Source organism: Canis lupus, chromosome 25, assembly GCF_048164855.1.
Source record: "Canis lupus baileyi chromosome 25, mCanLup2.hap1, whole genome shotgun sequence".
In the NCBI taxonomy this organism is placed as follows: Eukaryota; Metazoa; Chordata; class Mammalia; order Carnivora; family Canidae; genus Canis; species Canis lupus.
Window position 1 is genome coordinate 30,984,167 of NC_132862.1, and position 14,162 is coordinate 30,998,328.

Sequence of the window (14,162 nt, forward strand, 5' to 3'; positions counted from 1 at the left end):
TAGGAGATTTTTGTACATTGTTCTTTGAAACTTTTTTTTTTTCTACATTACTGCATTCTCACACATCTTTTTCCATGGGGCAGAATGACTCTAGTTTTCTTTATAACCATCAGCTCACAAATCCACAGGGACTCTACATGGCACAGCTTATGATAACTTTCCAGTTCTCAAAGATTTGGGGGGAAAACTATATTAACTTTATATCAGCAGATGAAGCAACTTGACTTTATTTGAAACCTTTATCAGTCTGACCCCATAAGGAGACATACCTCGGTTTACTAGGTGGCAGTAGGTCTGGCGACACATCTGATGACTGTGATTCAAGTTACAGACTGAATTTCACCACTTCGCTTTGAGATTTGGGCTAAGTCTCTTTGCCTTCTGAAATTTCAGTTTCTTCTCCCAGTGCTTTCCACCCACTTCACAAAGATGTTGTGAATATTAACTTCAAAGGGCTTTGAGCGCTCCTGAACAAAGGCATGCCTCCAAATACAAGGCATTAAGTAATCTGAAAGGCTCCACTTCACGATTATCATATAAATAATCAGGAGGATTTTAGCAAGAGCACAGTTACTTTGTGTTAAATCCGGCTAGATAATAACAGTAATAAGAAAAATGTGTAGAAAAGGCAGAAACTAACGTAAGTTAGTTTACACCTCTAGGTGTATACATGACAACACTTCATAAGGGGTGCAAATAAAGGTGAGTCAATAGGCAAACTGTAGGAGGTATTTTACACTGTTGATGTGCTTGATTTCTTATTATTGTCATTTCCATTTGCTTGAGAACAGAAAATTAGGACAGAGGACATAAATCTGGCAAAATGCTCAATATTGCCATTCACCAGAGAAATGCAAATTCAACCCAAGGAGATAAGTACACAGTTGAACAGATAAAAGTAAAAAGATCGATGTTACCAAAGATTGGTGAAGATGTAAACCAACCAGAACACAAATAAATTGCTGGTGGGAATGTTCAGTGGTGTAGTGCCTTTGGAAATGGGTGTGGGAGTTTCTTATAAAGTTCAGCAGAACTTACACAATGATCCCACAATTCCACTTCTAGGTATTTACCCAATAAAAAATGAAAAAGTATGCACCCAACAACATATGTGTATATGAAAGTTCATGGCAAACTTTTCCATAAAAGTTTAAACTGGAAATAACCCAAATGTCCATTCACAGGTGAAAAAATTGTGGTATAGTCATACAACTGAATACTACTCCTCAATCAAAAGGAGAAAACTGATAGGGCAGCAATATCGATACGTCTCACAGACATTATCTTGTGTGAAAGAAACCAGACAACAGAGCATATCATCAGCTTTGGCAATGACTATTCTGCTACTATATCCATAAAAATTGGTTCTTATTTCCATAGCATATTTATTGTCACACACATGCACACAATTTCCATCTGCAAAAGTGCAAAATCATTACATTAAATCCATAAAAAAAAATTTAAATTTAGGGGTGCCTGGGTAGCAGTAGGCTAAGCAACTGACTTGATTTTAGCTAGGGTGGTACTCTCAGGGTTGTGAGATCAAGCCCCGTGTTCAGCTCTACACTCAGCACAGAGTCTGCTTGAGATTCTCTCTCCTTCTCTCCCTCTATCTATGCACCTGCTGCCCATCCCCACGGTTAATGCTCTCTCTCTAAAATAATTAATTAAAAAAAGAATCTTAAATTTTTGAGTGCTTTCCACATGCCAGGCGCTGTGGTAGGTGTTTTATATGTATCATATCATTTAGTGGATACGGTACTATTGTTACTCGCATTTTATAAACAAGAAAACTGAGGCTGAGCAAAGGGAATAGCTACCGCATGGCTAAAAATGAAGAGTTGAGACTTGCACTCGCAGCCATCTGAATCCAAAGCGATAGGAAAAACCAGTGCCTTCAGCTGGCCCTCACTAAGTGCTAGCCTTTGCTTTTACAAAATATCAAACCTAATCTATCATCACTTACTAACCTATGGTTACTTATCACATTGTGATAGAGAAAAATGAATCATGGTGTTTGGAATTATTTACTGTATTTCTACATTTATCAGGACCTAGTTGTCAAAAGGAAGTGAAAGCCTTATCCAGTCTGGAAACAAGAACCCGGGTCGCTTGCAGGGAAAGGTCCATGGCATGGGAGAGGGCAGAGGAGAATTTACTGTGGTAGTCACATATATGAACTGGATTCAGTTCATGGGCTTCCAGTTCCGAGGATTCATCCACATACTTCAGTTCTTCACTTTCTGCCTCCCCCAGAATCTTAGAGTTAAATCAGTTCTTCTTCCTTCTCATACCGCACTGCCAAGTCAGATGTTCTTTGCTCCCGCATAACACAAAGACTCAGGCTTCAGTTCTTCCAGGAATTAAGGTGTGATGTAGGGAAGAACTAAATGGTCTCAACTCCATTCCCCCACAGCACACATACACAAGCATATTCCAGTACACACATATATCCATGTGCATGCATGTGTATTTAGGGGGACCTAATATCATTCTCCCATGTACTCTGATGCTGACCAATGGGGCTTCATGTGTCCTTTTGCTGATGCTAAGTCCTGGGATCTGGTGGCCAAAGGACAATCACTGGCATCCCCTGCACTACTGCCTGGGATGTATCAGGTCTCAGGAACAGGTTGCCACTTTGATCACCCTACCTCATTCTGCTCATCCTGGTCTCTCTTCTTAGGGGAGTAAAACCTTGCCTCTTACCCTCATAAAGTGGCTCAAGCCCTGCTGTACCAGAGACACACCCCTAGTTAGCCACACTTTCTGCCAACCTGACCAGAAAACCCACAAACCAGAATCTTTCCCAGGGATCTCTATGCATGGTAAGATACTCTCTTTTTGAGGGCAGTGGTGTTCTCATCATCTTTAAAACTTGATTCTTCTGGAGGCACCTGACTGGCTCAGTCAGTGGACCATGTAACTCTTCATGCCAGGGTTGTTGGTTGGAACTCCACATTGGATGTAGAGAATAATTAAAAACAAAATCTTTAAAAATAGTAAAAAATATAAAAAGTAGAAAAATAATAATAATAAAATGGATTCTCCTGGGGGAAAAAATAACAACCCTGATTTACAGTGTTTATCAATTTCTGTGGTATAGCTACTTCCACCAAGACCAAACTCAGGCTGCCAACATGACATCATTTATCGTGCAGTTGGGAATAGATGAGCAGTGGCCCTCATTATATAGTATTTCTGCTATGCAGACACAGTGGAATAAAGAACTTCAAAAGCATCAGTGATAATAAAATGTAACTGAATCGGGAAGTAATATGCTTGAGTGTTTATTATCTTTATTTGTAATGTAATTTATTTTATTTATAAAGTCATATAATTTAATTTTTTTACAATGGCTCTGCTTAATACAATTCCTAAAAATTGAACAGTTGACTCTCACATGCACAAGTGGGCTCCAGCACACCACTGCTTGAAGACATGGATCACCTTGTTATTCATTACTCTAGGCCTGACTCTAGGGTACATGTAGGCATCCAGTAAATCTATTACAGTCAATGAGTGAATAAATGAATAAATCAAGCACTTCTGACTGGGCAATAAAAAGATGTCGTATTAATAAACATTACACTTGAATAAATATTATAATCTCACATTTGTCCATTCCATAAACATTCAGTGAGTACCTACCAGGTGCCATGTGCTCTTCTAGGAGCTGAGGTCCAAGAGGAACTAGACAAACAAATGCCTGCCCTCAAGGAGCATAAATCCAGTGGGACAGTAATCAACATTTTAGCAGGTTTCCCATTTCCCTTTCTATTACAATCCCTCCCCAAGCCCCTGTCAGAAGCTGTACTTTGCTCAGGTGGTAGCTCTCTTTCATTTCTTTACCCTTTTCTTTTTTTATTTTAAAGATTTTATTTGGTTATTCATGACAGACACACAGAGAGAAGCAGAGACATCCGCAGAGGAAGAAGTAGGCTCCCTGTGTGGGGCCCGATGCTGGACTTGATTCCAGGATCCCAGGATCACAACCTGAGCCAAAGGCAGAAGCTCAACCACTGAGCCACCCAGGTGCCCCTTCTCTTCCATTTCAGTCTTTGTGGGTACCTTGTTTCTCCCTCACAACTCCCACCTGCCCTATCTGACTCCACTAGAGTAACCTATACCCTCTTACCTCTTCATTGTGTTTATATTTTCTCTTTCCAGACCTCCCAAGATCTACTTCTCTTATTACCACAACTCTCTTTGGAGAAAGGAAACTTACAACTATTGAACACATTCTGTATATTAGGCATCTACATATCTATTTCATCTAATTCTCATTACAACTCAGATGATGTAATATTATTTTCCCCATTCTTAGATGAGAAAACTGAGCTGGTTTGCTTGTTGTTTTTTTTCAAATCATGAAAGGTAGGACTTAAGGCCAGATCTGACTAATTGCCAAGTTCACGTTACTTTCTTTACAGATTTCTTCTTAGCACTCCTAGAGAGCTTTGATTTATGCATGTTTATATGTTCCTATCATCTTAAATTAGCTTATCTTTGAGGTTATAAACTTTAAAAATATAAGAGTATTATTGTTCCTGTATCACCTAGGCTAATTGGAGTTTAATAAATTTGGTTGACAAATTTTATTTAAATTTGTTTGATTTTATAAAAGTAATACATGATCGGGGCGCCTCGCTGGCTCAGTCAGAGCATGTGAATGGATTGTAGGAGTTCCAAACCTACGTTGAGTGTAGACATTGCTTAAAAGTAAAACCTTAAAAAGAAAAAATGATCAATATTGTAAAATACAATTTACACAACTGCAAGGAAGAAAAAAATCATATATGATCCTACTTGCTATTTTGTTATTTCCATGTTTTTCTATGGACAACCTTTGCAAATGTAATTGACATCATACTTTATATATACTTTCATTTTCTTAGACTATTAATAGTACCAAGCTAATAATATACAAATATATGGATAATGCATTTTGTTATATGCATACAATTGAATATTCCATAGCTACAAAACTATAGGTATAATATATTTTAGCAAAACTAAAATATACTAATAGAAGTCAAGATAGCAGTTGCATTTGGGGAAGAGGCACTGTGTAGTGACGTAATAGAGGCTTGAGGAGAACTTTTGGAATGTATCTTTTCATATTTTTATAAATTTGATTTTTTGTAGCAGACATCATTTTTCCAAACCATTTAATATTCTTCTACAATGATAATAGCTCTTGTATTTATTTAATCATTTTCTTGTTACTGTTCCTTAATATTTCTTATTATAAATAATATTTGAGGAATATTCTTTTTCTAAGATTTGAGAGAGAGAAAAAGAGAGAGAGAGCATGAGAGCAGGAGAAGGGGCAGAGGGAGAGGGAGAATCTTGAGCAAACTCCCCACTGATTGTGCAGCTGAACATGCAGCTCAATCCTAGGGCCCCAAGACCCCAGGATCATGATCTGAGCCAAAATCAAGAGCCAGATACTCAACTGATGAGCCACCCAACTGCCCTGAGGAATACTCGTTTTTTTTGTTTGTTTGTTTGTTTTGTTTTTACGATTTTATTTATTTGAGAGGGGGAGAGAGAGAGAGAGAGAGCACAAGCAGGGAAAGTGGCAGAAAAAGAGGGAGAAGCAGACTCCTGCTCAGCTGGGAGCCAGACGTGGGCCTTGCTCCCAGGACCCTGGAATCATGACCTGAACTGAAGGCAGACACTTGGCCGACTAAGCCAACCCAGGTGCCCCCTAAGGAAAATTCTTATAGATGTATTTATACACATCCTTATTTCCTAAAATAAATCCCTCTATATTAATTTTGCAACTTTGTGTGACTTTGTGTGTTATCAAATAACTTCCTACAAAATTGTGCCAACTTACCTTTCTACTAGCAGTAGATGGAGTACCCAACTACCTGTACCCTTGGCTACATTATGTCCATTGTTAATCATTACTAGGCTGATAAATAGAAAGCAGTAAGTCTTCTATTTGTTATTTCTTGAGTTTCTTATTAGTGAGTTTGAACAACTTTTTATAAATTTAGCGACCTATGTTTTGAAAAAATACATATTTATGGCTTTTGTCCATTTTTCTACTAGAATGTATTTTTCATTGGGAAGCTTATTGTATAGCAAGGCTTTGAATTTTTCCTCTCTTGTGTTAATTTACTTAAAAAAAAAAAAAAAACCTTTATTTTAAAATATAGATTCACAGGCAGTTGCAAACTATACTACAGAGTTCTTGTGTACCAAGGTTCTTGCATCGGTAACATCTTTACATTAACTGTAGTATATTATCAAAAGCAAGAAATTGACATTGGTTAAAAAAAGGGGGGGTTAAATAGATTACAGATCTATATGGATTTCTTCATTTATTTTTAAATCTATTAACGGAGAGTGTAAATATAAATTTTAATGCATTCATTCATTTTTTTAAATCATTTACACTTCTGGTTTCTGGTTCCACATATAAGAAGCTTAGAAGTTGCCACTCCACCTTAAGAACAAGTAAGAGGCTGAAGAGACTGAAAAATCAACAACTTTTCATGGATCTGCCAGAGAGAGGAGGATCCAGGCAGGGCAAGCTGCCACCTCCAAGTCTGGAGAGACAGGTAAATACGAAGAATTGTGGTTTAGGAGAGCAGAGACTCACAAGCAGAAACCACCATGGGAACCAGTGTCAGGGTAGGAAAATCTGAACTGTAACTGATGAATTGCTGAAGGCTCGGTGCAGACAAGTCTTACTAAGAATTAAAAATTCCAAAGGGAACCAGTCATAGGGGAGCCCTAACAATATTGTGAGATTTACCCCTTGGGAACATACCCTGATTCCCACAGTAAAGCTAGGAGAAAATGCCCCTGGGGCTTCTGTAGGAGGAGGGGGAAAGGAATTACTTTGAAATACCTCAGAGGATTCTCCTTTTAATAAAACCTACCCTTGGAGGAAATAGTTAACCAGCTTCTAACCTAGTCAGGTATTATCAAAGTGTGACTGACCTGAGGAAGGGAAATACCCAGCTCCAGCTCTAGCCATCCTGCCCCACACAAATAGGGAGAGAAAAACTTAGAAACATTGTGAAGTTCACAGTCCAGTGGCACAGTGGCACTAAAAGACTGAAACCTAAAAATAGAACTACAGAACCCTTCTCCTGCCCCCACACCTCATCACCACATTACTAAAGGTCTATTTACACAGTTCCTTTTAGCCAGCACATCGTGTTTAGTTATCAAGAAAAGATCAGAGACCATTAGAAAAGGCAAAAAGCACAATTTGAAGAGACAGATTAAGCACCAGAAGCAGGTATGTTGGAATTATTAGATGGGGAATTTGAAACAACTATGATTAGTATACTAAAGGTGCTAATAGATAAAGTAGACAACATGAAAGAATAGATGGCCAAAATAAGTAGAAAGAAATTCCAAGGGGAAAAACAAAACAAAATAAAATGCTAGAGATAAAAAAACACTGCAACAGAAATGATGGATGCCTTTAAGGATCTTATTTTGGACATGGCAAAGAAAGAACCTCTGGGTACCTGAGGACCATTGATATATATGATATATCCTCTAATATTGATGACATTTTGAGAAAAAAAAATGCCGAAATATATTAAAACAATAAAAACCCAACAATTAGATTTTAATGCCCAGTGTGTTGTGATAAAGAGACAAAAATCAAAGTATTTCTAAGCCACCAGTCACAACATGTAAAAACGGTAAAGGAAAAATTGAGCTAGAATTAGAAATCTGAAACGTGCACTTTCTCAAAAAGCATAGCTAAAAATGTGGATTTCTTTTTTTTTAAGATTTTATTTATTTGTTCATGAAAGACACACAGAGAGAAAGGCAGAGACGTAGGCAGAGGGAGAAGCAGGCTCCAGGCAGAGAGCCCGATGTGGGACTCGATCCTGAGACCATGGATCATGCCCTGAGCCAGGGGCAGGTGCTCAATCACGAAGCCACCCAGGTGTCCCAATGTGGATTTCTTATTGTAAATGGGAGGGAATACTTGGGCAATGTGCTATTCTGTGCTTTCTTTTCTATATGGGAGTGAAAAAATTAAAAATTTGAATTAGGGGAAAATATTAAAACCTATGGACTATCTGCAAAAGGATTGGGATTTAAAAAAAAAAAAAGGATTGGGATTAAAAAAAAAGAAGAAGAAAAGAAAAGGTTACAATATCTTCCATCTGTAAAATGGGGCAGTAACCTGGACTTCATAAGACTGTTGTGAATATGGATATTTGCGCACTATCCATCCACCTTCTCCCACATCACTACCACCCCTCTAACTCCAAGCACCATTATGTCTTAGTGGTCAGTTTATTGCAATGGCCTCCTAACCAACTGCCCTTTCTCCAGTCTGCCCCACTATCATTCATTCTCAATCCAGGAAGAGTAATCTAATAATAAACCTAATTACCTGAGGGACGCCTGGGTGGCTCAGTGGTTTAGAGCCTGCCTTCGGCCCAGGGCATGATCCTGGAGTCTTGGGATCAAGTCCCACATTGCGCTCCCTGCATGGAGCCTGCTTCTCCCTCTGCCTGTGTCTCTGCCTCTCTCTCTCTCTCTCTGAGTCCCTCATGAATAAATAAATAAATAATCTTAAAAAAACAAAACCTAATTACCTGAATAAACCTAATTACTGAATCAGTAAACCTAATTCAGATCATGTCACTCCTCTTAAGTTCTTGCAATGGCTTCTCATTCCTTTACCTACTTCAAGTTAGGTAGAAAAGTGCAACCCCCTTATTATGGCCAACAAGGCCCTCCACCCATTTCTTCAATCTTCTCTCTCTCAAAACCCTTTTACCACAAATCCTCCTACTCCAGTCAACCCTTCCAGGCAGAGTCTTTGCTTGCTGTTTTTTCTGGAACACCTTTCCTGTAGATCTTCCCCGGCTACCTCCTTGTCATCCAGGTCTTTAGATAATATGCCAATAGTATCCTTGAAAATCACAAAGTCTGAGAAAAGCAACAGAATATCCAAGACAACTACACAAGGTGTAATATGTATGTAATGAGAATACAAGAGGAGAAGAAAGAGAGGAAGGAACAGAAGAAATATTTGAAATAATTATGACTTTCAATAATTTGAAATAATTATGAAATAATTATGACTAAATATGCTCAAATGACCATCATACACCAAACCACAAATCCAGGAAGCTCAGAGAATACCAAACAGAATAAATACCAAAACCAGTATAACTAGGCATATCATTTTCAAGCCAGAGAAAGTCAAAGATAAAGGAAAAAACCCTGAAACAATTCAAGTGAAAAAAATCTTACTAATAGAGGCACAAAGATAAGAAGTATATCTTTCTCGGGGCACCTGCATGGCTCAGCCATTTGAGGCTCCACCTCTGGGTTTTGGTTCAGGTTATGAACTCATGGGTCATGGGATGGAGCCCCACAATGGACTCCACACTCAGCAGCGTCTGCCTGAGATTCTCTCTCTCCCTGTCCCTCTGCCCCTCCCCACCCCATGCTCACTCACTCTCTCTCTCTCTCTCTCAAATAAATAAATCTTAAAAAAAAGAAGTATATCTTTCTTCACCCTTGAGGTTACTAATTGTCTTTCCATATCAGAATTTTACCAATTCCCTATTGTTGGATTACTGCTCAGATTTCTTAGAGAAATACTAAATGGACTTGAAAATTCTGGTGCTAACCATGTACATTTCCTTTTCCTCTTATGAGAAAAAAGCTAATATTGCCGAGGGTCAATGTGCTCTTACACTAAGAAATCTATGTATTTACACTGTTGTAAAATGAGTCATTTCAGTGAATCTTTTGATTAGAGCTTGTGTAGTTTATGAACTGTGTTCCTTTTTTTAAAAAAATGAAGTATTTTGTGAAAACCTCATATGTTTACATCCTAAGTAGGACAAGAGGAAGATGTAAAAGAATTTTATTATGGGCTTACAGTTTTAACCTAGGAGAGGTAGCCCATCAAATCTGTGGATGTAAAACTGTGAAATCTTCTATCACTGGTGCCTTGCAGGCCCTGGGAGAAGGATGCCAGCCCTGAGTGCCTGGAACCTTTGGACTTTTAAATCTCTCACCTTGGGGCAGGTGGCTGAATACAGTGCAGTTGAGTTTGGAACATTATTTGGGCACCAAGTCTGATAGAAGATAAAGGGCACATGCAAACTTTCATGAGCCTTTGCCTCTTGAAATGTGGACATCTCTGTCTCATTATAATTAAAAGAAAGAATCAAGGCTCAGTATGGACCATGCGGTGGAGTAATTTCCAAAACTGGCAGAACCTAAAACATGAGCATTTAGACTGTTTTTTTAATCATTATAAACAATACTACACTACGTATTAATATATGGTGTTTATATCTTTAACATTTGTTCAGTTATTTCCTTAGGATAAATCCCTAAAAGTGGAATTGCTAAGACGAAGACTATGCTCATTTGCAATCATATGGTACATACTGCCAAAATACCCATTTGAAGGCTGTACTCATGCATATTCCTACCAATTGGACATAAGAATGCTCATTTCCTACATCTTTACCAACACTGGGCATGCGCATCCTTTGTAACTTTTGAAGAATTTAATATTTAATATGAAACAGATCATGTTGCTCCTCTATTTTAAGACCTCCAAAGTTTTTCCACCATCCATAGGAGTCATTTTCAAACTTTTTGGTTGCAGGACCTCTTCAGGGTCTTAAAATTATTAAGGGCCCTAAAAAGCTTTTATTTACATAGGTTATACTTATTAATATTTGCTGTGTTGTATATTAATGTTACTATAAGTTAATATAAACAAAAATTTGAATTTTTATTTAATTCATTGAAAAACAAACCCATTATGTGTTAATACAAATAACATGTTTATAAGAGATAACTATTTTCAAAAAAAAAAAAACATGAGGGAGACATATGGCATTGCTTTACATTTTTGCAAATCTCTTTAATTACTGGCTTAAAAGATATTCTATTATAGTAGAAGCAGAAGTCTCATATCTGTTTTGGCATTCAATTTGTTGCAATATTGCACATCATGTAGCCTTTGGAAAACTTTCCTGTACACTCAGGGGAGAAGGAACATGAAAAACGTAAACAGTGCCCTAGTATTATTATGAATGTAGTATTGGCCTCCTGGATTCCCTGAAAGGTTCTTGGAGACCTCAGAGGTCTGTGCACAGTGCTTAGAGAACCATAAAGTCCAAAGGATCAATTCTAATTCTTTAGCATGCCATGAATCCTTTTTTGATTCAACCCTGTACTTCCCTCAGTTAGTCCATCATGCTCATTGTTAGAGCCATACAGAAACCTGACTCCTTCCCAAACACAATATGCATTTTCAGTTCTCTGTGTTTTTATAAATACCATTCTCCCTTCCAGGAATGCCTATCCCTGGTGGCTATATCAAGATTTGAGGGAACTCAATAAATTATAACCCTATCCAAGCTCTGAATAAGAAATAAAACAAAAAAAGCAAGCAGAGAGAGAACCGAGTATCACTTTTATTATCAATAGGGCTGATTTTGAAGAATATAGGCAGCAATGGGCTTCTTGATATTTAACCCTTGGAACCTTACAGGTACACTCACCCCCACACAGACTGTGTTGGGCAACTGCAAGCCTCCAATAGAGTCTCCCTGCTCCATTATTAAATTTTGAGAAAGAAAGAGGGCTTCCTCCCAAGAAGAGAAAGGAGGAGTGACTTGAGCTACATGCAATCCCTAGTTCCTTATCCCAGAGTCAACAAGTAGGGACATCACTCCATCTTTCCAGAAGGCAGATGACTGAGGGGAAAAACCAGGAGAAACTGAGGAGAGTGGGATGCTAGTGGCTTTCTTTCACATAAAGAAAACAGGAATGGTAATGAAACATACCCTCCAGCGCCCCCCACCCCCCACACACCACAAATGATATCCTTTAACTACAACCTGCTTATCATACTCAAATGTTACCTCTTGGATGACACTTTACTTAACTTCTTGACTTAGTCTCCCCTCTGCTTACATAACATTTTGTACACATAAATTCAACAAGTGATATTAACACTATTACACACAAGACATGAAGAATGCAAATACAAATGAACTATTTCTGCCTTCAAAAACTTGGGGAAATGATATTTATCAGCATCTCTGATACAGCTCTCAGATTCTTAGCTCTGCCATTTATTCTGTCAACATATTTGGAAGTACTAAGTACACAGGTGCCCTTTTTCTATGAAATAATTTACACGTGCCATTGCACCATCTGAAAACTGTTTACATCCTTTGACCTTCACAAATCTGTACTCAACTTGCATGATGCCCCTGAAATCTTTCCAAAATACTCTCATTTCCTATCAAGATCTAGCCAGACCAGTGCCACTATTAATAATCCCTCAAACCTAACAATTCATTTTTGTATCCTTCCCATTTCCCTAGTAATTTTATAGTTGGGTGCATGCCTTTGTGTGTTTATGTGTTTTGTATTTATAGCTATAATGGTAGAAACCTGCAGTAGCACAGCTCATTATATAAGGATTTGGAAATAACATGGGCCAAATCCCAGATCCTAAGACCCAGCAGTAAATATAATAAAAGCCTGATATAACATGTTTAACCTATAAGGAGGGCACTGTTTCTGTCCCTGAACAGCTCATTATAGAGATTCCACTGGATTGTTATTTCTCCCTATCTCCATGGCAGCCTGCAGACTCCTTGAGAGCATGATCATCGGCAGAATGGTTAGATTAAATGACCTTTGGGGGTCTGCTCTTACCCCACGAAATTCTATCATTCTGGTGAGTTTCCTTCTTGGAAACATGGCACAAAAGCTTCACTTTATCAAAGCTCTTGGCACATAGTCTGTCACAATAGTTAAAAGTACAGATGCTGCAAACAAGAGTAACTGGCCTCAAATCCCAGCTATCTCTGTGACTTTAAAACAAATCACTTCCTTTCTTTATGCCTTCATCAACTTATCTGTAAAATGATAATAATCATACCCATCTCATAGGCATGCTGTGAGGATTAAATAGTTAATATATATAAAGCACATAGAACTGTGTCTATCATATACTTAATGTACGATAAAGTATAAATTTCTAGTTAGTACCAGCAAATATGTGTTCAGAGAATTCTACAATACCATGAATTTCCAGTAACTTACAATACACATTTAATAGGCACTCACAAAGTTCTGTAGACCGATCCTGGGTCTGAATTTTATAGTCTTACCCAAATCCTTTTAAATATCTTGTCTCATTAAAATAAAATTTCAAATTAGAAAGGCAGTTAGTTTTTACCGAAAACTAAGTCCCTATATATATACCAAGCATAGACATGTTGAATCTACCAATGAAATCCTATTATAAGACCATGTTTGCATAATTCTATTATATTCAAAAATATTCATATCCATTTTTAGAGCTTCAATCAAGCATTTACACAATATCTGTAATATCTTTTCTTTGCAAAATCTTGCTGTAGGTGTGTCAAATGTTCTAAACATACCACCAGGTACAGACACTGACTGCAGTTTAAAAGATATAATCAAAGAACATATTAAACAGTTTCGTATAGCTTAGAAGTAAAGGTAACTTTCAACCACGGAATGGCTTAAGAAGTGGGTAAATTTGGCACATTTGCTCTTAAGTCATTTTAAAAGCATTAAAACATATTTCAAAGATTTCAAACATGCAATTATTTTTTCTGCCACTCAAAACATGAAATAAACATTGCTTTAGAAAGATATGTGCTTTTTTATCTATCAAAACAAACAACTTAATGAATAAAAATTGTTTTTCCTAAACCATTTTTCATACATTTGCAACTCATCCAGCAAATCCCAGGTCTGAAATTATGGAAACCACTGGTAAAATGTATCATTGTCCCCCCAGATTAAAATGCATTAAACTTAACGTGTGGTTATTCTATGAAAAACCACTCTAAAAATAGGTATTGTGCATTTACCTTGGAATTGCATTCACTAGCAAAACTGCACTTTTGTCTACTTGGATGGCACCGATATTTTATGTTTATCTTTAGATCAGGGTTATTTTATAATCACATATCCCCTGTGTTTATCCAAAGTGATAATTATCTTTTAAATTAATAAATAACTCTGGATCACCTACTCTTTACTAGGTCTACTGGATATATTGGATCACCTACTCTTTACTGGATATTAAAAGGTGAGGGGAAAAAAAAGGTGAGGGACAGGTCCAGCTGGTGGCA